This window comes from Phalacrocorax aristotelis, chromosome 1 (assembly GCF_949628215.1).
Source record: "Phalacrocorax aristotelis chromosome 1, bGulAri2.1, whole genome shotgun sequence".
NCBI lineage: Eukaryota > Metazoa > Chordata > Aves > Suliformes > Phalacrocoracidae > Phalacrocorax > Phalacrocorax aristotelis.
In genome coordinates this window covers 127,430,968-127,456,240 of record NC_134276.1, presented here as the reverse complement: position 1 = coordinate 127,456,240, position 25,273 = coordinate 127,430,968, and the positions used below count along the sequence as shown (strand labels likewise).

Here is a 25,273-nt window from a genome sequence, read left to right as displayed (position 1 = left end):
TTTGCCTTTGCTTAGTATGTGGGGTTTAACTTTCGAGTGGACCAAAAGCGGTTTCCTGAGTTCCGTGCATGGTTTTTCACATCACTGATGTCATGTGAATGCATCAGATTTAGAGGGTATTACTTGATATGATAGAATTTGAATCACCAATAAGCTGTTGATCCAAGTGAAACAATTAAATGTAAACATGGAGGTTGGAATTGAAAAAAAATGAATGGCCTGTAATTTTGGATATTGTATGCTCTAGTATCTGTTTTGGTCCAACAAATGACCATCTCAGGTATAAGGCTTCATTAATTTAAATCATATATTAAAATATTTTTTAAAACTATGTGGCAGAAATGTTACATCCAAATGTTTGAAAAAGATTGATTAATGATTGTGAAAATAAAGAAAAGTAACCGTAACAGTTATACAGGCTCTTGTATAGCACTTTCTGGCAGTGATCACAACTGACAAAAAGATAGCTGTGTACGTCATGGGTAGTTGTACAAAATCTCAAATGCTAGTAGACCAGAAAAGGGAAACTGAGGCTTTTGACTTGGATTTAATCCTTTGCAGAGCTTGAGAAGATGATGTCTAAGCACCACCACGGGTCTGACTGATCCATGGGTTTAAAATAGAAAATATTTTCTTTCACCTTGTGATCAGTTTTTCCAATGCTTTTTCCTGTCTTTTCATCTCTTCCAGATTCCCCCGTGCCACCCTCGCTTGCTGGGCTCACGCAGCAGAGCCATCTCTCGCTGCAGCACATAGTGTGCCAGCAAGTACAGGGCGGTTCAGTTGTCAGATGAGTTAGACATTAGGCAAACAGCACAGTTTCATACCTAATAGTATCGCTTAAATCAAACATATCCTCATGCAATACATCTAACAGCATTTAAAGGTCAAAATCCTATCCTCGTTACTCAATATTTTAGCCCTTCTGTTTTGCTTTATTCATTGTCTGCGCAGAACTGACAGACTATTCCAGACCATGGTTGTGTAATGTTGGAAAGCACTAACAGCTGCCGTCCAGCATGTCTATTCAGGCAACTGCAGACCTTATGAAAGCTGAAGCGCATGCTAGACAGCCTTAGTTCAAGCAAAATAAACCTTCTTGCCTGAAAGCAGTGGAAGCCGCCATCAAAAAGACTATGCTGTGTATGCTCAGGATGGACCCAAGTAGGTGGGGGGGCGGGTGCCATAGGGAAACTTCTGCAAATGCTGAAGCTGGGGCGTCGTTTGATGTGAAAAGAAATTGCGAGCGTGTCTCTGAGAAAGCAATGGAAGCACCCCTGTAGTAGCCAGGAACTGGTGGGAAGTCAGGCTCCAAAATGCTGAGCCGGAAAGCCTGCTGGGGTTACAGAAAGCAACACTTTGTATCCTTTCTTTCTAAATGAGCAAGGGTGCTCCACAGAGCAGTTCTTTTCTATAGCAGATTGCTTTTAACAGGTAACAGATCACAGGTCCGTTAGCAGTTAAAGAAAATCATCCGAGGATTGAGGAGACAGGTCTGCAGCAAATAAGCGCAACTGAATCAGTTCTGCAGTATGACAAAGGGGTTAAAACCTCAGTGATTAAAATGTCTTTGAGTCTAGCTTTGAAAACCCCTCACCAGAGAAGGACTAAAGAATACCAGTAGGCTTAGTTAGCCCCGTCCTGCCATACTCAAGCAGGTTATTGGCTTTGGGCACAGGTCTTAGGTAGGAGGTCAGTGCTTGGGGGGAACGAAGGGGTCTTGCTGCTCCTGCGAGGAAGCAAGAAGCCTGGCTGGAGTGGATTCGGGCATTGCAGTCTAAGTGAACCTCTCATAACAGGAGTTGGAGATTATGCCAATCAGGTCCCTAAAACATATTCTGAATTGGTGGAAGGAGAGTGTCCAAGTCTTATTTTCAGACTTCAAAATACTTACTCTTTCCTCAGCTGTTTGGCAGCCAGTTCTGAACATTTTGGTAATTAGTGGTATTGAGTCTGCTTTTAATTCTTTTTTCAAAATGCAGCCTATAGAGAGGTTTTCTGAACATTTTGATCATTAAAGCCATTTATAGTTGAAAGATGCAAAGACTTTATACACAATTTTTTTATTAAACGAACAAACAAACCTCTTCAAACTCTTGACCTGTTAGAGTACATACCTGTAACTTTTTCCACAAATGCATTTGGATAGCAAACATAAGTAGCAAAACTTTGGTTGTGACACTCATTTGTTTTATCTCTAACAGGAATGAAACTATGCTGAACAGAAAAACAGAGAATTTTTTTTTAACATGGAATCTTATTAATTTGGTGTTTGGATGTGTAGCTTTTCTCTCTGAAGGATGCATATAATGTGACATTTCGGATACTAGTACATTTGGCTTATTTGTTCATCACCCGTGTACTAAAGGTGAATGCGTAGGACTTTGTTTTGTCTTCCTTCAGATACCTGTATGTTTATATATATACAGCGTTCCACCCACTTCCCCCACCAAATGCCTAGCTCTTTGACTGTTATGAAAACTCAAGGTGTTGTGTGTGCAAATCCCTAAACATAAGCATTTCTTTTCTTTACAGCAGCATAAGAAAGAAGTGTTGAGAGCTGCTCTTAACCCTTTTGGAGTCCGAAGTCAAAAGGTAAAACCAAATGCTAGTTTTTGGGTTTCTGAAGGTGTAGATATCATAATTATTTGGAAATGCTATTTCCCTATCACATTTGAACTGAGATTTCCCACAGGAGAAAAGCAGGGATACGGTAAGAAGACTCAAAACATTATTAGACCTCTTTAAGAGCACCAGCATATCTGGGCATAAATTATACAGGTAAGTTACAACTGGTAAACTGCAATTATCTGTTTTACTTAATATAAAAACATTGGCAATAAGAGTCAGTGGGACTTTCAGTAGGGTTTAATATTGCTAAGGATTTAATGATTTTTGTCTCACTATAACTTGACAGTTTTTATGATATATAAAGATTTTTCAAATTACAGTAAGACAAATCCTGTAGCTCTTTTCTCAGGCAAGAGTCCCTCAATGGGAGTTTTGCCTGAGTGAGAACTGAATGAGGTCTAAATAATTAGCAATTAAAATATTCAGTTATTGTGCTACTGTATATAACAAAGCACTGGAGGTATTAAAAATTGCTAATCTCCTCCTTATTAAAATGTTAACTGCTAAACATAATACAGCTTTGCATTTTCTATCATTCATTTTTGCAGTTGATTAGTAGAGGTGAAATGTTTGTGACAAATAGTCATTTGAACTTTTAAGGGATTGACTTTGTTTTCCTGGCATTTTAGTTAATATTTCTGACTGAGTTAATTTACCAGCGGAAGTGTTTGTGGAAGCTGTGGATTTTAGTCAAAAACTAGATAATGTACAGAGAGTAACTTCTGATGTAGCATTCGTGAGTATTTGCAGAGGAAGCCAGATGGTAAGCTACTCATCAGGAGACAGAGCTAGGCAATTTAGGTATCCGATTTGTATGTGTTTTGATTAGCAGCTCCTTGTAATGAACTCCAGTAATAGGTTAAGGATTGTCCGTAGAGTTTTCTGGGTAAACAATTTTCAGTGAGACAGTAGCATGTGAACCATTCAGCAACAGGTTAAGAAGCAAAGTTGGTGAAATCGTTCAGTTGTGCACCCAGCTCTGCTAATGAGCACGTGAGCTGTTTATTGCTAGCTGTGTGCTCTCATCCTACTTCACTGCACTAAAGAATAAGGAGTAAGATGCATCTCCTGTCTCCTTCATCACATAGCAGCAGCAGCAGGATGTGTGGAGAAGGAAAATGGTATTTGATGAGTGAGAAAGGAGTGGTAAGTGAAGGTGATAACTGGTAGAGGAAGAAGGTGAATTACTGGAAGGATTTTGTGACAGGTGAATTTCCCAAGGGAAGGCGACTCCCTCAATACTGTTTCTCCAATAGCTGCTCCCTGGAGTAGATTTTATTACTTATTACGCCTAAAGTTTGGGGTTTTTTTCTAATCTTTCTGAAGAGCCATTCTAGGCCTAGGCATTTAATTGTGCCACATAACATTGTTGGCAATTTAGGCCATGATTCTGCAAGGATTTACACATGTATTTTACTTACAGCATTATGAGTAATTCTGCTGAAGTAGATGAGATTAATTGCAGTACATAAAGTTAAGCATGTATATTAGTCTTTGTAGTAAAAGAGGTGTAGTTTCATTTATTTATCTATTTTCAGTGAGGGAAATTATTTTTAAAAATACATAAATACATGGGGGTTTCCACCAATTTTGTAGCAAGTAAAGAAGAGGTAGATGGTAACAAAATAAGCTTCTTTGCTTGTTCCCATATCCGCAATTTTGTTAGGTTCTCAGCTGTAAAGTGTGAAAAAGAATAGGCTGCTATCATTTTCCCTTTTACATGCACAGTTAAACCTCCAGCTAGAATGAGATGATCATATGATTTATTATAGAGGAGTGAACAGGACAGAAATCAAACAGGAAGGCATGTGTGCTTGTGTGGACTCTTGTTTATAATTTCATCAGATTGGTGCATACCTCAGACATTTTATTTAGTGATAAGATATGCAAATTGTTCTGGAGCTAGCAGCAATACTTTCACCTGAATGTCAAAACTGACAGAGATTTTTAAATCAAACCTCAACAACAACTTGTATTTTAAGGCAAGTATTCCTGAGATACAACCACCAACTACAGGTGAGTAAGTGCAGAATTGTTTTCCTACTTTCCTTCATACTGTTTTCCTTCCTTTCTCATTTACCTCCATGGAGGAACAGGGTTGCAGGCTTACCTGTAAATACTGGGTGTAACTATGGGCAACAGTGCAGAGGAGCTATAAATTTATGTGGAAGTATGTGCAAAGCACAGAAAGGCAGATTGAAACTGGGGAGACTTATGAAATTAGATTTACCAGAGAAGATATCTTCTGGTTTTCCAGATGCCTACATCGCACCTTTCATATCTGTAAAGGAATGGGTAGTGCAAACTTTTGCTTAAACTGCTTTCTCTCTCTTTGGTTTTATTTTTATTGCGTTTGTGTCCTTAAATCAGAATGTGGTGGTAGAAGCCTGTGGATACAGCAGAAGGTTTGGACGATCGCTTTTTCTTGAGATTGAGAACTGAAATTCCTCAAGGCAGTGATGTTTAGCTGCTGGTGTTTTGAGTTGAGTGTATATACATTCATGGGAGAAAGGGTGCTACTGAAAATACAGCTTGGATTTAAATGTTAGATGTGTTTATTTTTGGAACCCTTGTTCAAGTCAGTGCCCACTGCCTATAAAGTGGTAATCCTGTGTATTTTGCCCAGGTTTGGTTCCTCCTCTTCTTTCTGTGAATGTGCGCACATAAGTATGTCCAAACTCTTCCATCTGAAGTTTTCCTAGGGCTTTTTTGGCTTGTTTTCTTCTTGCTGTTTTTAGTGTGTGTACCTATTAATCAGAAAGATATCTGGAAACATTTAACAAAGGGTAACAAGTATTCCTGTATCTGTGCATGAGTGTATATGTCTGTGTGTGTGTGTGTGTGAGTGATTAGAGAGATTCTGAAAGATTTTTGTTTGTTTTTTATTACATGCATAGTTGTTTATGTTGTTCTGGCTCTCTGCATTCCCTTATATCACTTGGTCATTGTGTCGTAATAAATCATCCTGTAAGACAGCTTAAAATTTCTGGTCAGTTGCTTTAGTTGGTACCAGCCTCTTCCAGGTGGGATTTTGCTTTCCGTGTTTAAATAAGAGCAACATTTTTATTTTCCTACAGAATGAGAAAAAGGATTTATATGTGTTCATGATTAGAAAGATATGACCTGTCCGTACAATATAAGTCCCATAATATATGCTCATGGACCTGAGTCCAATAGCTTTCAGGGTCCCCAGAAGTACTCTTTGTGGAAAAGGACTTCCAAAATACTGAAGGCTTACTACTTGTGCAGATTTAGGCCACTGCAGAACATTTTGTTTACAACAACTAATTCTAGGACCTACTTTGGTGTTGCGGATACTTAACTCCTACCCACTCAAACAGAGGCACTTCAACATAATTAAAGTAAATGCATAATCCATACACAGAGCAATGCCTTTCAGAGGGAAAGTGAGTTTATTGAAAGAAAGAATTTGCCTTTTTTTGCTAAATAGTTTCTTTCAAGGTCTTCTTAAGTAAGCAGCAAATGCTTTTGATGGAAAATAAAAAAAACCCTGAATCTTTGATTGTTATTTATGCCGTGGCTTATGAAGTTAAGTTATTGAAAGCTAGAAAAAAATCAGATGGAATTTGTTTTTTCCAGCTGAAGTCCAGGTAGTAGTGTATTGACTCTCTGCAAAATGCTGACTGAGGTAGCACCAAGAGAAATACAGTTTGTATTGCGGTATGTTCACCTTTAATGCACTGCTTTAAAAGAATTGGAAAGATTTGAAAGAATTTGGAAAGTATTTCTGCAGCTTGCTGGGGACTGCAGGCTAAAAGCACCAAAGGAAGGGGAACAGCTATGACGACACTGATTTTTCCCTGATTGGTGCTAGGGATACTCATGGTTTAGTCTTTCACCACCTAAATGCATGCACTTTAGCCATCTGCTCCGCTACTAAAACCGTGTCTGCCACTATCAACGATAATACTTGCCAGTTGCCATTAGAGTTATTTGCTTGCTGCTGTATACAGAATAGTTGTCTATAGCTGATACCAATAATCTTATTAATCTTACCAAAACCTATGCGTACATATTTGATAAATGCTGATACTGGAATCTGTCATGTTCTTTCAACATCAGGCTTAAAAGAAAATGTCTGTTCTTGTACATCTTCGTTATGTGCAAACTCCAAGAGGGGAAATTCAGCTTCTTTCTTATGTTGACATTACATTTGCTGGTTTTTCTGTGCTGAGTTTGATTCCAGGCATCCAACAGCATTCCAGAGGGAGAGGCGACTGGCATCGCAGCCTGCACTGCTGCTGCTCTACTGGTCAGTGGGCTAGTTAATCATTACACTAACTTCTTCCTGTTCCTTCATAGCTGATTGCTGCCCAGGGGACATGGATTACCGCAGTCTGTCTGCCAACAAAAAGTTCAGTGTTACGTGTGCCTCTGTGTTTGTGTTTACCTGCATGCATATGCATTGTGTTGTTCAGTAGATATTCTAGTAACACTAAAATTGCAACGCCAGTAGACCTATTTTCTATATAAAAGGTAAAAGTGGGAGAGGTAATGTTTTACTCTCCCTCCTTTACCGTTTTTGAAAATGCATGTGAAAGTATTCATCTCTTTAATCAACACACTGGCAGAACAGGTTTCCTCATTCAGTGCTTTAAGAGTGGAGTTTCAGGATGCTAAAATTCTGTTTCTTAGAGCACACATTTCAGTCGTGTGCCAGTGATTCATGTTGATTTGCCAGGGGCTGTGATCTGACAACTCCTCAATGAAAAAGGCAACCACTCTGTCCACTGGGAGTGAAAAAGTATGGGCAAGGGATAGATGTCAGTGAAGTTTTGAGATTCAGAAGAAGGTATTTAAACCACCATGATTCTTGCTCAGATGTGTGTATCTGTATTAATTGCCAGGGTGGAAGCCAAGAAGAAACTTTCCTTTCGGTCATTCTGATTTTGTTTTTCATCTTAAGGGCAGTTCATCTTGTAATATCTGGAGGATGTGGCACAGGTTACGCTTGGCATTTTTGCCACATGGAACAAAATTTGGTATTAAATTCTTTCTTCTGTGCCAGTGAGTTGGTTTACCTTCACTGGAAAGAATAAATAGCAATTCTGCTGTCCAGATGTCAATATTCAGGTGGCCAGACAGATTAAACTTCTGATCTTTAATATTTCTGGTGTTTGTTTTGGGAAAGTTAATTTTCTTCAATGGGTAGCTCAGGACAGTGAAATTTTTTGCTCCTTCTCCCAGTCAGAGTTCTGTTCTGTTGTCTTTTTTAAACCCAGTAAGCACTTGGCTTCCATGGTTTTCCATACAAGTAGAACTAGGGTTGACAAGGGACTACCTGTCAAAGGAAGGGTTATATCCTTCATCTGTGGCAGAAGATTTTCTCTTCAAAACATTACTGTGCCCCACAAAGTTCAATAGATATATCTTTCACTGAGTAGTACCCTGAAATCCTTTTCCCCTTTCTTCCCTACCTCCCACCCTCCTTCTTGCCTTCCCTCCCTCCTTTCCTTCACCCATCCTTTCCCTCACTTTCTCTCCTTTTCCTTCTCTCTTTCTCTCTCCCCCTCTGTCTCAGTATCTCTGTCTTTCTCTCCCTCTCCCCTCTTTCTATCAGTGGACATCTGTTCTCCTGTCAGAGCTGAATCAGACGTTTGTATGGTGACACTGTGGTGATGCTGCTGAACACCTTCCATGTTCGTTTTGTAAAGCTTCCAGTCAAAACCAACCATAGGTTATGCAATAGTATGATTAGCAGAGCAGCACGAAGGCATAACTCAGTGCTGTCGGCAATGTGGGTCATTAAAAGACCAAACCCCTCTTCCTCATGTACCAGCAAATAAAATAGCAGGCGACAAACTGAGAGACAGCAAGAAGTCAGCAGCAGTGTGAGCTGCACCATTTACTTGGCAGCAGCACATTTTAGTGCCAGGTAGATGAGGAAGACCATTCTGACTCTGAAAAACAGCTTTGAGGCCATTTTAGCCATTCCCTCTGGTTGTTTTGAATCAATCCTGTATCATTCTTACTGATATTAATAGGACTTTGGGGATTATACAAGTCTCTTCGCCATCAAAAGGCATATCTTAAGGATGGTAGAGAGAATACACAAAAGTAGGCAGAGGCTCTTCTGAGAGACAAGCAGCTGAAAACTTGTATTTTCTCTGGCAAGAAAACGATATTGAAGGAAATAAAGAAGCAAGAAACATTGTTACTCAGTCACTCATAGAGAATTTTAATCACCTAAGGAATTTTCCTTTAATTTTTTAATAACCTGAATTATGGTCATTTGCAGAACTTTGATCGGCAACTTCTTCCTTACTCGGAATTAATATATCTTTACCATAATGTTTATAGGCACCTTTAAATGTTCTTTATGAGATGGGATTGCCTCAAGATCTCAGTATCCGCATCCAAGAGTTCTCTTGTAAGTTATGTTCTAACAGTTTGATTGGTATGTGGCTAAAACACAATGTTCCAGTCCCACTTGCTTGGCTGGGCTATAAACATGAAATGAGCCATTTCAACTTAAGCTTTAAGCCTCCTTGTGATTCTGGAGGCCACCAGACTGTATGTCTTTCAGGTAACCCCCTCCACTAAGACTGGAGATTCTCATCATTACTTTAGGGATCATCAAGGGAGAGTCTTTCTCTTTGTTGAGATGCTATACTGCAGCAGAGATTCAATTCATTTAGAGGTGACTGAACCACCCTAGATCTTGGGAAAACAATTATTTTTACTGAAGCAAACTCTGGACGTTTGAAAAATAGCTCTTTTTTAAATAATTATTTTGCAATTAGTTTTAAAAATCTTTATCCTCCCAAGGTTCTTTGTTATAATTGGTGAACCTGAGCAGAGGGGTGTGTAGAGGCAACACTGTAATGGGAAAAACCTAGTTATTATCCAGACTGATGCAAGTAAGCAAGCCCGCCTTCCTCCCAGGCTTTCCAGAAAGGTGTAGGGGTTTTTTTCCAACCAGGTGCCTGGGGAGAGGAGCTGCACAGATTTTCATAGTAATGCCCACATCTGTCTTTCTCTCAGGGAGGTCAGCTTCCTAGGGTTTGGAGATCTATCTGCCTGTGGATTTTTGAGGAGACAGTTACACACGTATGTACACTGAGCGTCAGTGGCCTGCAGATAATCCTTCTGTCTCTAACTCTAGGACTGTGCTTTAGTAAATTAGGTTAATGTTCAGTTACCCAAGCTTTGTTTATGGCACTAACTGAAAGGCAGCAGCAGGTGAGAAGTAACTTGAATATGCCCTCTCCTGGTGTTGGCCAATTGTATTAAGTGCTGTTTTTATTCTCCAGTTAGATTTCCCATAATGTATCCTTGAAATCATGAGTTGTTTAAATTTTCCAGATTCTGTAGGGTTTTTAGTCATTAAATTAAGCAAGCTGCTGGATTTTGTATTCAAGCAGTCAAGTGACCCCTCCTACTTCTGCTGCCTTCTTGGATACGAAACCGTGCCAATTTTCCGAAGAATATATGTGCATGTCAATAATTTTCATCTCATAATGGAGTCCATGCTTATCTGAATATAGATGTCTTAAATTGCAAAAGGAAGAATGTACTGTCACTTTGAAAGCAGGTATATTTTCTTTCTTGTTATGTAGCTGTTAGCAGTTTTACGTAGTGTTTAAACTTGTATTTAATTGTTTAGATCACGTTTTTTGGAACATGGTGTTGAGAAGGAAAGACATCAGTTACAAAATCTCACTTCTCTTCTAGAAGCCTTTTCCCTAACATCACAGGATGGGCGTTAAGGTTAGTTTGGCACATTGTAGGAATAATACATATAAGCCTTTACGAAGAGGCTTGAGTTTAGATTTTCAAACCTGTACAGTCAAAGTGTGTCAATTGGGATATGGCTTCCAGAATTACAGAGTTTAGCCTTTGAATACAATCTTACTTTAGTAACTGATAACTTTGACAATCAAATACTTGCATGTTCTTTAAAAACAAAAAGCATGATTTAGCTGAAGGTTTTCCCCCTTTTTTGAACAATTTTCTAACCAGAGATTTTTTCTTGAAGGCTTGCCAATGGCAAAAATAAGGAGGGAACATGTGGACTCATGCAGAGTGCTCACTAGGCCAAAAAAGAAAACAAAAAAAAAAACCCCCGACCTCCTAAGCTATGTCTGAGCAAACTTCACATTTCTCTGATATGAACAAAATGCAGAACTCACTTCTTACTGCTTTGGAAAAATCAAATGAACTAACCTCTCCATTTACAGAACAGTTTCTCTGTGTGTTCGACTTCCATTTCTCATTGCAAGTCAAACAGCTATGTTTTTCAGCACTTCTGTTGCAACCTGAGTCCCTTGTGCACACACACAAACCCCCCTAAATCCGTGCATCCTAGGGAGTCAAAGATTTAGGAAGGTGCATTTTTCATAGGTGGTTATAAATATGTATGAAGAATTTCCCATCGCATGAATTTCCCAAGGGGGTAACACATGAATTCACAAAGGAGAATGTTACAGCAAAAAGTAATGAAGTAAACTCAAATCTAGATCTTCCTTTTAGAAAGACACAGACTGAAGTAACAACATAACAGAGAGGCTGAAAACAGAGCAGTTGACATAGAACTGGTTTTGGATTTGAGGTTTTGCTTTTACTGGTATAGAGTTATAAGACAAGGTTGGCAACATCTTCAGTTGCCTCTAGAATCTCTTTAGTTCTGGAAGATACCTACTAATGAAATATGAGTGAGACAAGAAGTCTTCATTGTTCTGCTTAACATCAGGGTATTAATTGTTAACACAGCTTTTGATGAACTAAAAGAACGTAGTAGCTCCTGCAGGAAATGCTCTTGGGGATGATCCCTGCAAACTGGGAACAAATGCTTTACTTTATCTTAATGTTTTTCAAAAGGAGGGGCTTGGGGAACATCTGATTTTTGGTTTTGAGTTGTTTCCCTGCCCGCCCCCCCCCCCCCCCCCTTTTTCTCTAGTGCACTGCAAGCACTAAAATATTGGACAGTAAAACTTTCTCCTTACACAAAGCTGTCATTGTTTTAAGACCATTCTGCTCCCTCTGAACCTGTGTTGAAACAGGTGCCTCACTCGGTTGGCTCTCCTGGAGCAGTTTTATGGATTAAAGCACCACATGTACCACGCACAGTGGCACTATTAACAGCGCAGAATGAGGCTGGGAGAAAAACTCATATAGGAGCTACACACCTAGGTGCAGTTAGTAAACAGAGACAGTTACCCTCATTAAGCATAATTAAACCTAATATTGACTGTAAACTGTTACTTACCTTAAACTTCTCTGCAGACATTGTGGGAAAGGGATTAACTTAGCAGATAGGTACACTAATTACTACCTTCTTCACATTAAAGTTACCATCAGGAAGGCCTATATTCATAAATAAAACATAGTAGGGGATGAGAGACTGAGAAATATGTAAATTCATTTGCAGAAAAAGAGACCAAATTAAAAAAAGAAAGTTGAGTGATGCTACTGGAAGCAAAATGGCACTCTAGCTAATTACCATGAAAAGTACGATAAATCATGGACGTGTATCCTTGACTTCTGACTGATAGAGCCTGCAGAGTGCAATCTCTCATGCGTAGCTGCCTCTGACTGATTTAAACCCATACCACTGTCGGGTTTGATGGGAAAGCACAAAAGTGTGTTATTTTATTTCCTCGGGTATTGTTGCTACCTCTTTCTCCTAGAAATGACTTGCAATTATTGTAAAAATACAGTCTGATTTCTTGTCTGCAGAAGAATTCTTGTTTGAAGCAGTTGACAAACAAAGGCTCCAAAGATGGTCTAGTTATGGTTTAATAGCTGTATTTTCAAATGCACTTGATCTGGTATATTGAGCCAATTATAGAAATATAATAAAATTTCAAGGGAGGGGTTGCTTTTGCTTTGGTATATTTGTTCTCATGGGAGAGATCTTATGTCCCACAGACAAGATCAAAAGTCAGAAATAGTCTTATTTATGACTTTCTACTTGTTTTCTGTAGAATTCTAAGTGAGTCACAGCGCTGCTCGGTGCTTCAGCTTTTTCATCTGTTTCCTCCAAAATTTCATAGTTTTCTGCACTTTACAGTCCCTGTAAGGGACTGCACACACTTAGGATTATTCAGATGAGAGAGGTTTTCAGGATGAGGCCATGCCATGTGTTATCGTGTCAGTGCTGTTACTGCTTAATCCTGTAAACACTTTATATTTTAATACATTATAATGATGTGATTGCTGTTTGTGGGGTGTTTTCTGTTTTCCTTGGATATCTGTCCGGAGTACTTCTTGGTTGAGTCATATCAGAATAAAAGTCTCTTCTGCTGAGCTGGCTCATGCCAGAATCGTGGGAGGACAGACTTACCCTGAGCCTCCCAAGCACAGCATCGCCTAAGCCACAGGAACAGGAGAAGCTTGAGGACACTAGTATTTAACACCCAAGGTGGAAATTTACCATCACAGTGGTATTATTATGTGGATATTTTAACACAAAATTATTATTGGCTTCTCAGCGTTATCCTTCAACTTTTTACAAACTTCTATCACTGGGCACACAAGAGAGGAAGTCTAATATTTGTAATGCTCATAGTGTAGGGTTTTGCTGAAAGAAGGAGTGGCCAAAGTGAAGTTGCTAGTTGAACATCTGCAGATACTACCTAGTGAGTACTTTTTTTTTTGTCTGTTTCGTTTCTCTTTTTGGTTTCTTCTTCCTTCTGGAGAAATTTATCCCTCTACTATTGATGTGATGTGCAGATAGGAATGTGTGGTTTCCAGGTATAGGTATTATGCTTCAAGGAAAAAATACTAAGTAATTAACAGTATTTTCTTGCTCTGGTAACCCTTATTTTCCCTCTGCAGCTTTTTGTGTACCCAGCTGCAGCGTTTATAGATGTTATCTTCATATCCTTTGCATAGTTCCACTGAGTTTTGGCAGCATAGGATTTGAAGAAATGTATCAGAATTGGATTTCAGAGCTGCAAATTACTTTCAAGATTTACATGGCCAAATTCTGCAGTGGCACACACGTCAAAACAGATAGTTAGCAAAGCAAAGAGATGTCCTTTGAGCAACAGTGCAAAATTATTACCACGTAGCAAAATCAGAGGTTAAAGGAAGAGCAATTTACTGGAGTAAATAAAAGTTTAGAGGCTAGGTTGTTCCAGCATAAAGAATATCTGCGTCCCTTCCTGTGTTTAGGATTACAGAACTGCAGCATAGAGCTTGCACCTGGGATTCACTTTTGAGGAGCCATTTGTTCTGTCTGCTTCTTCACAGAGATTTAGAACACCTCTGTTACAGGCTGTTGTTTTTTTCCTGGTTCCCTTCCACGTCTTTTCAAAGGGAGGAAAGAGATGTCAATGGAAAGGAAACAGAGAAACAGACTTGAGAGATGGAAGTCATGAGGCTGCATAGCCTGTATATTTCTGTTTATTTTCAAGGTGCCTGGCCAGATTTCCCCAGCCCTATCAGCTAGATGTCATGGGGAGTCTTAGTCACATTGCATCTGTAACAGTGGACAGTCTAAATCCCGGGCAAGCATTTCAGCATTTGTCCTGTTAGTAACAGCTGCATGCTTTTTCTAATTAGAAATTGGGTATATCAGCTTCCTAGGGGAACACTGAAAACAAGTATTTTTGATAAATAATAAATACTAGGAAAGCTCCATTACATAAGAAATGGGAATATAAATGCCAACCATGCTTTGGGGAGGAAAGAAATTATTCTACTTTGTGTGTTAGTACCCTAAAACTAAACTGGATTAACTCCCATCTTCTGTCCATCCAGCTGGTGTCCACTGGAAACTTTATGTCCACTGGACACAATAATAATTGATCTCTTTGATCCCTTGTCAAACTCATTCCCTCCAGTTCTTCTAAGGGTGCACTTGAGATTCTAGCAAAACAAGTATCTAAGTAATAATATACTTGAATCCCAGGCATCTCTGCAAAGCATAGGCCAAATCCTGTGAATCCATACTGAGGCAGAATTTCCACTGAAGTAAAAATTAGAAGCTTTGTCACTTGCAGGATTTCTGTCAGGCAGAAATTCCCTACTTATATTCTTCCCCTGTGGTAAAGATGACTAAACACATTTATGGATTGTTAGAAAATTTGGACACAGAAAATAATTTAAAAAAAAAAAAAGACAGATTTTTTATGAGCATTTTTTTTTGTGAAGGGAGCATCTTATTTAAGCAATAATATTTCTTGAATAACAGTTAAATTAAGTATTTGAAGATTAAAATTTTAATTCTCATCAATATCAGAACAGCTGGATCCTAGACTGACTTAAGACAAAACGACTGAATGTGGACATATTTCTGCCAAGTAAAATATACAAAAATGGGAGGCCAAGCTTTTGAAGGTGGATGATATTCTTCATGTGAATTTTAGACATATTCTTTATCAAGTGGTTTAATTGAGTTAGGGAGAATGTGTCTACTTAAAACTCTTTTACATTTTTTACTAGGTATGTAATAGGTTTCAAACCTTTCTGTAGCGTGGATCTGATCTGCCACACTCAGATACACTCAGCTCTGAAAGAAAGTCTGCAATTTCTTTTTTTTATCTGAAGTTGCTCCCAGTGGAACGCTCTCTAGAATGACAGGAGTAGAGCTTCCATCATTTTCCTGCATTTGTAGTATCAGAACCTAGTAGCAAATGTGAGAGGCTGTGAAGACATTTCATTACAGCGGGATTTTTTGAAAAGAATCTGAGTACACTTCACCAGCATCCTGGTATCTTCCTGGTACACAAACAGAGAGCGTCAAGGAAACTCAGCTTTAACCTGAGCCCGTACTTCTTCGTTGCTTATTTTGCTCATCAGTGGGTCAATTCAGCGGCCTTCTGATAAAAATTCCTTGCTGAGCTGAGGCCTGAGAGAGGGGCAGGTTGTTGCTGCTTTTCCATTACTAGCAAGGATAAAAAATGCTTCCTCCTTATCAACAAACTGTTTGGATGAGAGCTAGAGGGGGAGTTGAGCTATGAATACAGGTGGAGGAAGTGTGTGGGAGAAAGTTGGAGACTGCCATTTTGGTACGGATGAAGAGAGGCACTTACAGAAACTCTCCCAAAACAGGACAGTTTTTCCCGGTTAATATAAGTAGATTTGGTTTCTTGTCCTTTGGCATGTTAAATACTACTGTGTATTGAGCAAAGAAACTTGCAGTCAATCCCGTAAAGGCTTTAACAAATCAATATGTGTCCATTGCTTCTCCTGTTGCTATTAATCCCCTTACATTTTCCTGTTTACTCTTATCCTTCCCGCATATGTTGTCTTCTCTGATGTTTCATTCCCTTGCTGTTTTCATTTTTTTCTTTGTTTCTTGTTTCTCAGTAGCTCTGCTCTTTTGTGGCTAAATCCCTGAATATCATGGTCTGTCCTTACGCAAGCAAAACGGCTGTTGAAGTCAGTCAAGCCAGGGTTTATCTTCCCATGTTTTGGCCTTTGCTTGTTATCAGGTAGTTACGTTATATCCACAGCAAACTGTCTGCATTTTGGGACATATGCTTCAGCCAACATAAGGCCATTTATTTTACATTTACTTCTAGAATGAGTCTGCTTACTTCCAATCCCCCATTTGGAAGCTTGTTAGGAGTGTGCATGCTGCTATAACATGCAAATTCTAATGAGTAGGTGGAGAATAAGTATTTTTTTTGTCTGATAGGTTAGTACTTCTATTTTACACATTTGAAGACAAAGATGGGAATCTGCTTGTTTAATGTTCAGTAAGATCTCAGTGTTGAGAGTCCAGGGGGTATGCAGTGCTTAAAACAAAATAACTTAGGAGCTGAGGAGATAATTATGTATGAGAGGAAATACTGGGAAGGGCAGGGAATGCAAATGAAGGCAGGCCAAGGTAGATTCAGTGCCACAGAACAACTCCCCATCTACCCCTCCCTCAAACACACAGACAATAACCCTCAGTAACCTACTTGAGTTAATGAACATTTTGCTGCAGCCAGAATGTTGATGCAAGTGATCATTACTGCTACTGGATTTCTGAGCGTCTGAGCCCACCCTTGTTCTTTGGAGTCCCAACCTACACTTTTTTGTGTTGGGTAGAAGGTAGGAAATGTTATTTCATTGGAGAAGAAAGGTTTCGTTTGGGTGTTAGGATTTTCCTGTTGATGTTATTTCCTTCTGCAGTGAAATGGAACACATGGGCTTTTTACACAAAGAATGTAAACTATGAGTGTCAGGTCATTGTAAGAGGTAGTCCAAACCAATGTGCAGTTGTCCATAATGAGCCCTGTGCAACACTGCTCCCTTTGCTGAACTGAAAAAAGACCACCCTCTCTACAAGAAGATCATAAATTGGAGAATGTTTATGTCTGAGGCGAGGTTCTCAGTGTGGTGTCAGAAATCGAAAGCCCCTATTCCAGCCAGCTATTGAAATGTAGCAGTTAGCTCTACAGGGCAGGGTGGCCTATCAACATCAACTCACAACAACAAAACCCAAGCAGAAAACAAGAATGTGAATACAAAAAGACTAAGATAATGTTCTGAGTTCTGCCACCACTGTCCCTCTGGACCTGGGAAAGATGACTGCCTTCCATTTTCTGATTCTTCTGCATCCTGCAGTGGAGAATGATGCTACAAAGCTATCACTGTAAAGCTCTTCCTAACAGTTACAGATAAAAGTACAGGTATATTATGACTTGCAGCTATAACCTCAAGGACTTTTCAATTTGCATCTCTGATGTGCTGTAGGTCCGTAGCAGAGTGCTTACAGATGAATGTGTACTGACCCTCTTACCGTTAGCATCCACTGCTGGCAGTGGGACTTGGGCTTCTCAGGGAAATGAATTCTTGTCTGCCTCAGTTTGCCTGTTCTTCTGCATGTCAGATTCATTGCATTTTTGATGCAATAGCTTATGGTGCTTTAAGGACATAGTGTAGCTACTATATGCCTTCGAGTTAACAAATTTTAAGTATTTAAATAACATAGGAAAATGAGAAATGGTGTCTCCTGTGTTTGGAATGACTATCACTGACTTGTGGAATCAAATAAAGATAGATACTAGTAGCTTTACAGCCATCAAACTGAGCTTGGAATGCCAATTGACCCTTCCACTTTGTATGTTGACTGGTGACTACAAATGAGAAGTCTTTCCACCCCTGCCATGGGGTTATGAGACATGGCTATGTAGTAATTAATGCCACTGTATCATTTTTTAACTGCTGCAGAAATACAATATCAGATGCTCAGATGGCATCAATTGGCTTAGCTCCACTGAAGGCAACAAAATGCGATGCCAGCTTATACCAGCTGAGGATCTGGCCCACAGTTAAAAGGAAAAAAGGGACAGGCTGCCAATATGGCAGGGAACATATTGAGATTTATGGTAGTGATTTAATCAGTAAAAAGTTCTGCTTGGAGTGGTTGTCTGTCTGCACATTCACTTGAGCTGGAGACATTTGAAGCTTTAACATGACCTGCGTGGACACATTCCCACTCTTGCACTCTCTTCCACACTCTGTGCTCTTAAACATCTGAGGGCATCCCACCTCGTTCCCCTTCTTCTAGTTGACAATCTCTCCTCACAGGTCTCCCACAGATTCAGGACCATACGTACTTATAAAACATAATTTTAATTTGGATTACTTTATTTATTCCCTTTTGCTTGTATTTCTGGTGTTGCTTTCTTAATCATATCTAAAAATGGGGGGAATTTCACACGTTGCTGTTGTAACTGTTTATCTAGCTGTCCTATTTGCATTCAAGTATTATATTAATCTTGATAAGAATAAGAAAATCCAGTTTGCTGCTTTGTATTCAAATACGGAGGTAATTTTTTACTTGGAGATAAGGTGACTGTAGCTAACTTAATGCTTGTAAATTTTTATCTGCTATAAATATGATTGAATAACTTGATGGATAGAAATTCTTTTCTCTGTATTACAAAGTTAGTGAATGAAATACTTATTAAAGATGAAATGGCTGTAGAATCTGCACAACTTTTTTCTCCTGCAGTAATATAACTATTGTAGCATTTGGTTTATAATGAGCGCTGTCTCTAAACTTGTGAGCCATCCCCAGTTCTGATATCTTGGTTTTGATTTTTAATAACATCCAGAGGAAATAATCTTCTGGGTATGGCAGTTTCCACACTTGGTCCCATCTGCAGTGTTGATAATTTAAGAAACTCTGTGGTCCATTCTTGTACTATGAAGTTGAGGAAACAGCTCTCTTCTGCACTAAAATACCTGCCTTAAAACACTTAACTAGTTGATTGATTACTTGGAATTTGACCTACAATATATATGTCCAGCCACTTTTGGATTACACCCTACAACTACAAGTTTAAGCAGGATAAACTTTCAGAAGTAGAGTGTTTGAATATCTAAAGCCTGCAAAGTGTGTTGAGTTTTAAGCATGTAATGAATTTGCTCTTCTGTGCTCTAAAAGTACAGAAAAATAAACTAATCATTAAAACATCTCCAGATACAAAGCTCAGCTGCAGTTTTTAAGAAGTTTCAAAGGATGCTTTGAATGACGCTCAGTCTCTTACCATGGTATATTTTCCTGCACTTCAAAGTAAGACTGAGTCTTCTGTGGCATCTATATCATGTAGGTGCTGAAACGAACGTCCGGGAGGCAGGACACAATGTTCTCTTTTTTTCATTTAGTTTCCTAATTATTGTATGTTTCAAAGGATGCTGTGATACCTCAGCTGGAGGACTGCTGCCTGTCTTAGGAAAAAATACAGGACCCAGTCCATGTCTTACTGAGGTCCGTGAAAAGATTCATGTTTCAACCAACAGTTGCAAGTTTAAACTTAAAGCATGTGGTATCTTCAAATCCGGTATGTTAGAGGTATGATAATTTTAGTACATTCTCTTAAATAGTACATATAAACACTTGAGAACAGTGTAAAGTACTTATAAGAAAGGTATGACTTGTATTAAAATATTGCAACAAACGTTTAAAGCAATACTTATTCCTATATTCTCGGTGGTTTTTTTTAGACATTCCAGTGCACTTTACAAGTTTCCAAATGATAATATATTTTTGAAGAACCTTAGAGTGATTTTACAAAGTATCATTATCCCCATTTGAAAGATGGGGAAACTGAAACACGGAACAGTTAAGTAACTTTATCAGGGTTGTAGGATAGTTCACTGCTAAGCTAGGGATAGATTATTTCTTGGAATCAAGTGTTTCATGCACTATTCCACTGCTTCTCTGTGTTAAAGAATGCTACAGTACTTTTATGACACAGTTTAAAGGAGAAACCCAACTAGTGGTCTCATGTTTACAAGTCTCTTGAAAAAGCACTTCTTTAGCTGAACATCTTCATTTGTCATCCTGACCTTTTATAAATATTAAGTTTTTATAGACACACACCGTGCAATATAGAGGAGGATTGAGAATACCATTTTTGACTTGCCTGGGATTGCAGTCAAAAACAGGGGGCAGAATCTGGCTAAGAAATATTGATTTGAAATTCATATAAATGTACTTCAACTCTTCAAATACTGTTTCCTGTATATTGGACCAGAACAGAAGGTTAGTAGGAGATGGATGTCCCTAGTTATAAATAATTGTGACAACAACTAGCAGTACAGTGCACTTGAAAGAACAGTTAAATCTTGCTGCAAAATGCATCCTAACTACAAAACTGACAGCCTGCATGGTGCTGTGGATGGAGGGCAGCCTGTAGTGCTATTCAGAATAATAATATTTGCTTATATCTGCTTAGAATAACCCAGAGTTTTGTAAATATCTCCTAGAAAGTAATATGGTGCTTCTTACTCTGGTATTATTTAGAAGTTCAGCAGGCATTGTTTATAAGAAATCTGAATTCAGGTTATGTGCATCCTGCACTTCTGGGGCAGGATGTTAAACTGATATTCTTTTAAAATTACAATAGCTTTTACCTTACAGCAGAGTGTTGATGGTATGCTTTGTCGCCTGGCTGGCACCAATTAAGATTATGGTTAATCCAGTTTCTTATTTTACAGAAGCCACTGCAGAAAAGGATACATTCTTCTTTCAGACTCTAAGCTTTGCTGAGGTGCACAGCCTTGATGTAATTTGAAGGAAAGTTTCCATTTACAGAGAGGGTAACTTCACCCTAAGATTGTTGCCAAAATACCGAGTCCTGGCCTGTTCCACAATGTCTAGGATCCTTACCTAGTGTTTAAAAAGAGTCTTTTGAATCACTGTTGTCATTAAGCTCCATCACACACTGTGTACTTTCTGTTCTTGGACAACCTAAGAAATGTCTTTGCCTGCCACTTAGTCACTGGCAACCGTGGAGGCAAATCTGAACTGCATTTACCTTAGAGTCCTCCCTAAACGTTCCCACCATTCTTGTGCCAATCTTAGCCTTAAGGGAGACGTTTTCCAGTGAAAGGAAAGGCACAGTCTCTCCCACCAATGGAGGCTGTATTCTGGTGACAAGTAGCGTTATGTGTATATATTGCTAGGGTTACTTGTCACCTTTGGTCCTCCTAGCTGAATAGATCTACGTGTTGAGCAATGGAACGATTAGGCAGTGTCTTTTGAGAGTTTATTTCTCTTTTAGATGGGATAAGTTTCTGTTGTCACCAGCTCTTTACCAGAGGGCCATGTTTATTTGCCAAGTAATGGGATGCGTCGGGTATTGTCAGTACGATTCCTGCACTGTGTTGTTAATAGGCACTTCATACTTCAACATCTGTAGAATTGGAGGTGCATTAAGGGGAATCAAAAGGTTGTCCATATCTGTCAGCTGCTGATGCTGCATCATCTCAGACACAGAGAGGGAAGGATGTACCCTTCACTCTAACATAGAGAAACATGAAGTAACTTGTGTTACTGTCTCAAGATCTTGGAACCAATCACATGAATAAAGCTGAAGTGGTAGCTGGTAAAATGGCCTCTTGGAGCTTCATTCCTATGTATACTTTCTGAAGTCTGTGCAGAAAAAATAGGTAAGAAGCTCTACTGCCATTGACATCTTTTATTTAAAAAAAAAAAAAAAAGGTCTGTCAACTCAAGAAAGTAGCTTAAAAAAAACTGAGAAATGAGCCTGTGTTGGACATTTCTATAGAATTTCTAGGATTTTACTCTCCAGCCTCTTGCTTTTCCTAGTATTGTCCATTGTTTATCTGATGGAAAGTAAACTTAAGTCCTAGTTCATGAGCTAGTCTTTGAGTCGAGCATCTCATACTCTTACTGTTGAGGCACAGCTCTTACAGTAAACAAACCAAACCTCAACCATGTTGACGTTTTTCTGCTGGGGGATTTTTAGCAGTGAAGAGAAATTATTTGGTTATTTAATGCCCATTCTACTACAGCCCCAACAACATACAGGACACTAATTATTCTTCATTCAAGAAGCTCTGATGGTTTGGCATGCTGCATCCTTCACTAGTGGGAGATTCTGCGTCAAAAGATCTAACAGGTAACAGTGTAAGATAAGATAGCACATGAAAGCTTGTTAGACAGAGCCAACATTTCTGCCTCGTGGTTGTACAGGTGTCATTGGACCACCAAATGACAAAAGCATTATAATGACTAACTCTGATTCAGGTTTAGATGGGAACATCAAACCACCTAATGCTGGATGGGACACCTCTAGACTTTCCAATATTCAACTAGTGCCTAACCCATGGCAATACTATCCACAACAATTACATGCTACCACCAGCTATCTCGAGGATCAGTTTAGGAAGAGAGCAGTTGCTTTGCCCAGGAAAATTTAGATTAGATGCAAAATTGGATTTTTCATAAGGCCTTGTTTTTACCTAGCTACGAATGTTTCCTTAGCACAAGTGAAAACTTTACACATTTTAGCTCAAACTGTACTCTACTAAGCCTCCCACATTTATACCCATCTTCTTGGCAGTCATCCCAAAATATGTTTGGGTTGAGGCATTACACATTACATTTGGTGAAGCTTTAGCATTCCCTGTTGCTCACATCAATCCTTATTTCTGTTTGCTCTTGTAATTTACAGTTAATGAAAATTCTAAGTTTACCTTTGTTTTTGTTGGCGTCTGTACAAGAGAACCCTTTAGCCTTTTCAGCCTCCCATCCAAATGGAAAGCCGAATCCAAAAGGGAGGGTAAAACCTATCTGAGCAGTTTCAGTTTAGATAGAAGCCCTTAGCATGCATGTCAGCATTGTAACATTTCTAACGAACAGTGAAAGAACCTTGCTCAAGGCTTGACCTGTGCCTGCTCCTGTAAGTAGGCTTGTAAGTAGCAGGTAGGCACCAGACTAGTAGCTGATCATAACATCAGAGTGCCAGATCTTAACGGCCATCTGGTTAATGGCCTTAACCAGATCCCGCTCCCTTCCAATTCAGGCAAGATTCTGCCTGAAATTAACAGCAATTTGCCTGATTACCAGTGTGGGAACATGGCTAATAACAAACCCATACTGATGACCTTAACACAGTGTCGGCAATATTGACAAAACAAATCATTCTGGAGCTATTGCAGTCTTTTCTAATGAAAGAAAATTTAAAATTGCCTCGCAGATTTTCAGTTCAGGAAGTACCTTTTCTTTCTACCTATGGTGCCACCTATGCACTGAGCTGTGTACGTACAAGGTTAGAATGTTAAGCAATGGGCTGTAAACACATGGTACATATATAATTTCTATACATACACAAGATTAGATAATTGCGTGATTCATGTTATGCCCATAAATACACTTATTTGACAGATGGTTTTAAGCATTAAAAATTCCTATAGAGCTATAGAATTATTTTAAAATGCAGCCTTTTCATTTACTTTTGGTGCTCATTACGTGTTCTGAATCATTGTGTGTTTTGAAATGTTACCTCTTCTATTGACAAAATATTTGGCAGGTGAGAAACACTGACAAATTCAGAAAAATTGTGTAACCCAGAATTATGTGACAGTTGCGTATTTCTGAAAAAGCGGGTCTTCACGAAGGCAAGCCTGTCCAAGCCTTTCTGCATCTGCTTATTGTGCTACACACGAGCCGTTTTCCTCGCGTCATAAAAGTGTTGCTTTATCAGTGGGAACTCTGATCACATTTTAAAAGTTAATTTGCTGTTTTCTGGTTCTTCTTGCATTGCCGTTGCAGAGGCTGTGTGGTCTGACGTGCTGGAGGACAGGGCATGGGAGAAAAGCACTGTTTGCACCTGTTTAAAATCTCCAAGTGCTTTGTGTGGTTCCTGGGCAACAGGCAGGAATCGTGAAAAGCTAGGCTGCACTTGCTCAATTGTTGCTGGCAGCTGTGACTTTGAGAGAGCACATAGCACCTCCTTAGCAGGTTGCTTGTGTTATGTGACATGCACTGAGCATGGCAAACTCTGAGCTGAACTCTCTGCCTTTGCTGCCTACAATCGAGGCTGGGTCGCCTGGAGTTGCAGACTTGGCCAAGGAAAGCGTTGTAGAGATGTAAGGTGAGATCCTCATTGGTAAAGGGGCAGGGAGGTGAGGCAAGTACGTGTGAATCAGTGTTTTCTGGTTAGAAAAGGGGAATAGTAGCATAGGTTCTCTGCACCAATGGGTGCTGTTTTCCTCCAGCAAATATGTTCTTTTAGAGTATATTTGCAGTGGTGCAACATACAAATAGAGGGGATAACATGGATTTGAGTGTGAATGTGTGCATATGTGTGCACACATGATATCTGCACTGCAGTGTGGAAAATATAAGATGCCTTCATGAGATAATTTTAAATTTTATTTTAAGCTTTGATTTCTGGGTCTTGTTGTTTGCTTTGAGGGATCAGAATCAAATCAATCTTTGCAACCTTGATCTTGGCCTAATTAGGCAGCATCCAAGCAGCAGATGCAGTCACACTCCAAGCCTGACTGGCAAATTGAGACTGTTTCACCTTCATATCTACTGAGTTTGTGCCTCTTGGCTCAGATTAAGCATCTCTTGGCTCTTCTAAAAGGGAGTTAGTATGTTATAAATCTATTTAAACAAACTGCAAAGCTACAGTATTGTTATGATCTGTTGAAATCTTCATCATGAGACAGAAACAGATGTGCCATTGTCTTAAGATCTGTTTACACTCTACGCTGGTTTAGCCCAGGAGTGATCTATGGACCAATCTCTTCCTTGTTTTCGTATCAGAGATCTCTTTTCTGCAGCTCCAGAAAATCTTCTTTAGACATACAATTCAAACATTGACAGTAGAAGTCATTAACCCAAGATGAAGAAAAAGCAGAAGGAAGCCTGCCTACTAAGCAAATTAGATACACTCATAAAAGAAAAGTCTATGAGGGCTATTTAACACCAAGATACGAATATAACCACTTACTCAGTGGTTTGCCAGCAACTGGAAAAGTTTAATGGAGGGCAGCAAGACTCCTGATTTGCCCAGCCCACAGATTCCTTAAGTAACTGCCCTGCCTAGTGTCAGGGACATGCTGTTGAGCCTGTGCAGCTGTCTGTACAGTCTGCAATGGGACATGATGTGGGCATGGTAAATTTTCAGTTGAAGCATGTTCCAGATACATGCTTCGGTGCTTATCTGTTGTTGACTTCTTAAGAATAAAATAAAGCACAAGTTGTCTGGTACTGAGGGTAAATGTGATAAAATAAATACAGACCAGAGATTGGCATTTTATCTTGTATATTAGGCATGAATCCCTTGACTTATGTTGTGGTCTAGACCAGGGCTTTTTGTTTCCTCATCTAGAAAAAGGGGGTAATTGGTGTTTGTATCTCGTGTTGCTATATAAAAATAGTATATTGTGAACTTTCTTTTCATTGTCGCCC

At 39.2% G+C, this 25,273-nt stretch overlaps 1 protein-coding gene across 5 annotated transcripts in view; it reads left to right on the top strand.

Moving 5' to 3' along the window:
• Positions 1-25,273, top strand: part of ZBTB20 (zinc finger and BTB domain containing 20) — a 465,108-nt gene that overhangs the window by 59,212 nt on the left and 380,623 nt on the right. For all 5 annotated transcript variants that reach the window (XM_075106546.1, XM_075106520.1, XM_075106537.1 and 2 more), the window contains one exon: positions 2,536-2,595. The gene's annotated coding sequence lies outside the window, so the exon portion shown is untranslated. The remainder of the gene's footprint in view (positions 1-2,535; positions 2,596-25,273) is intronic.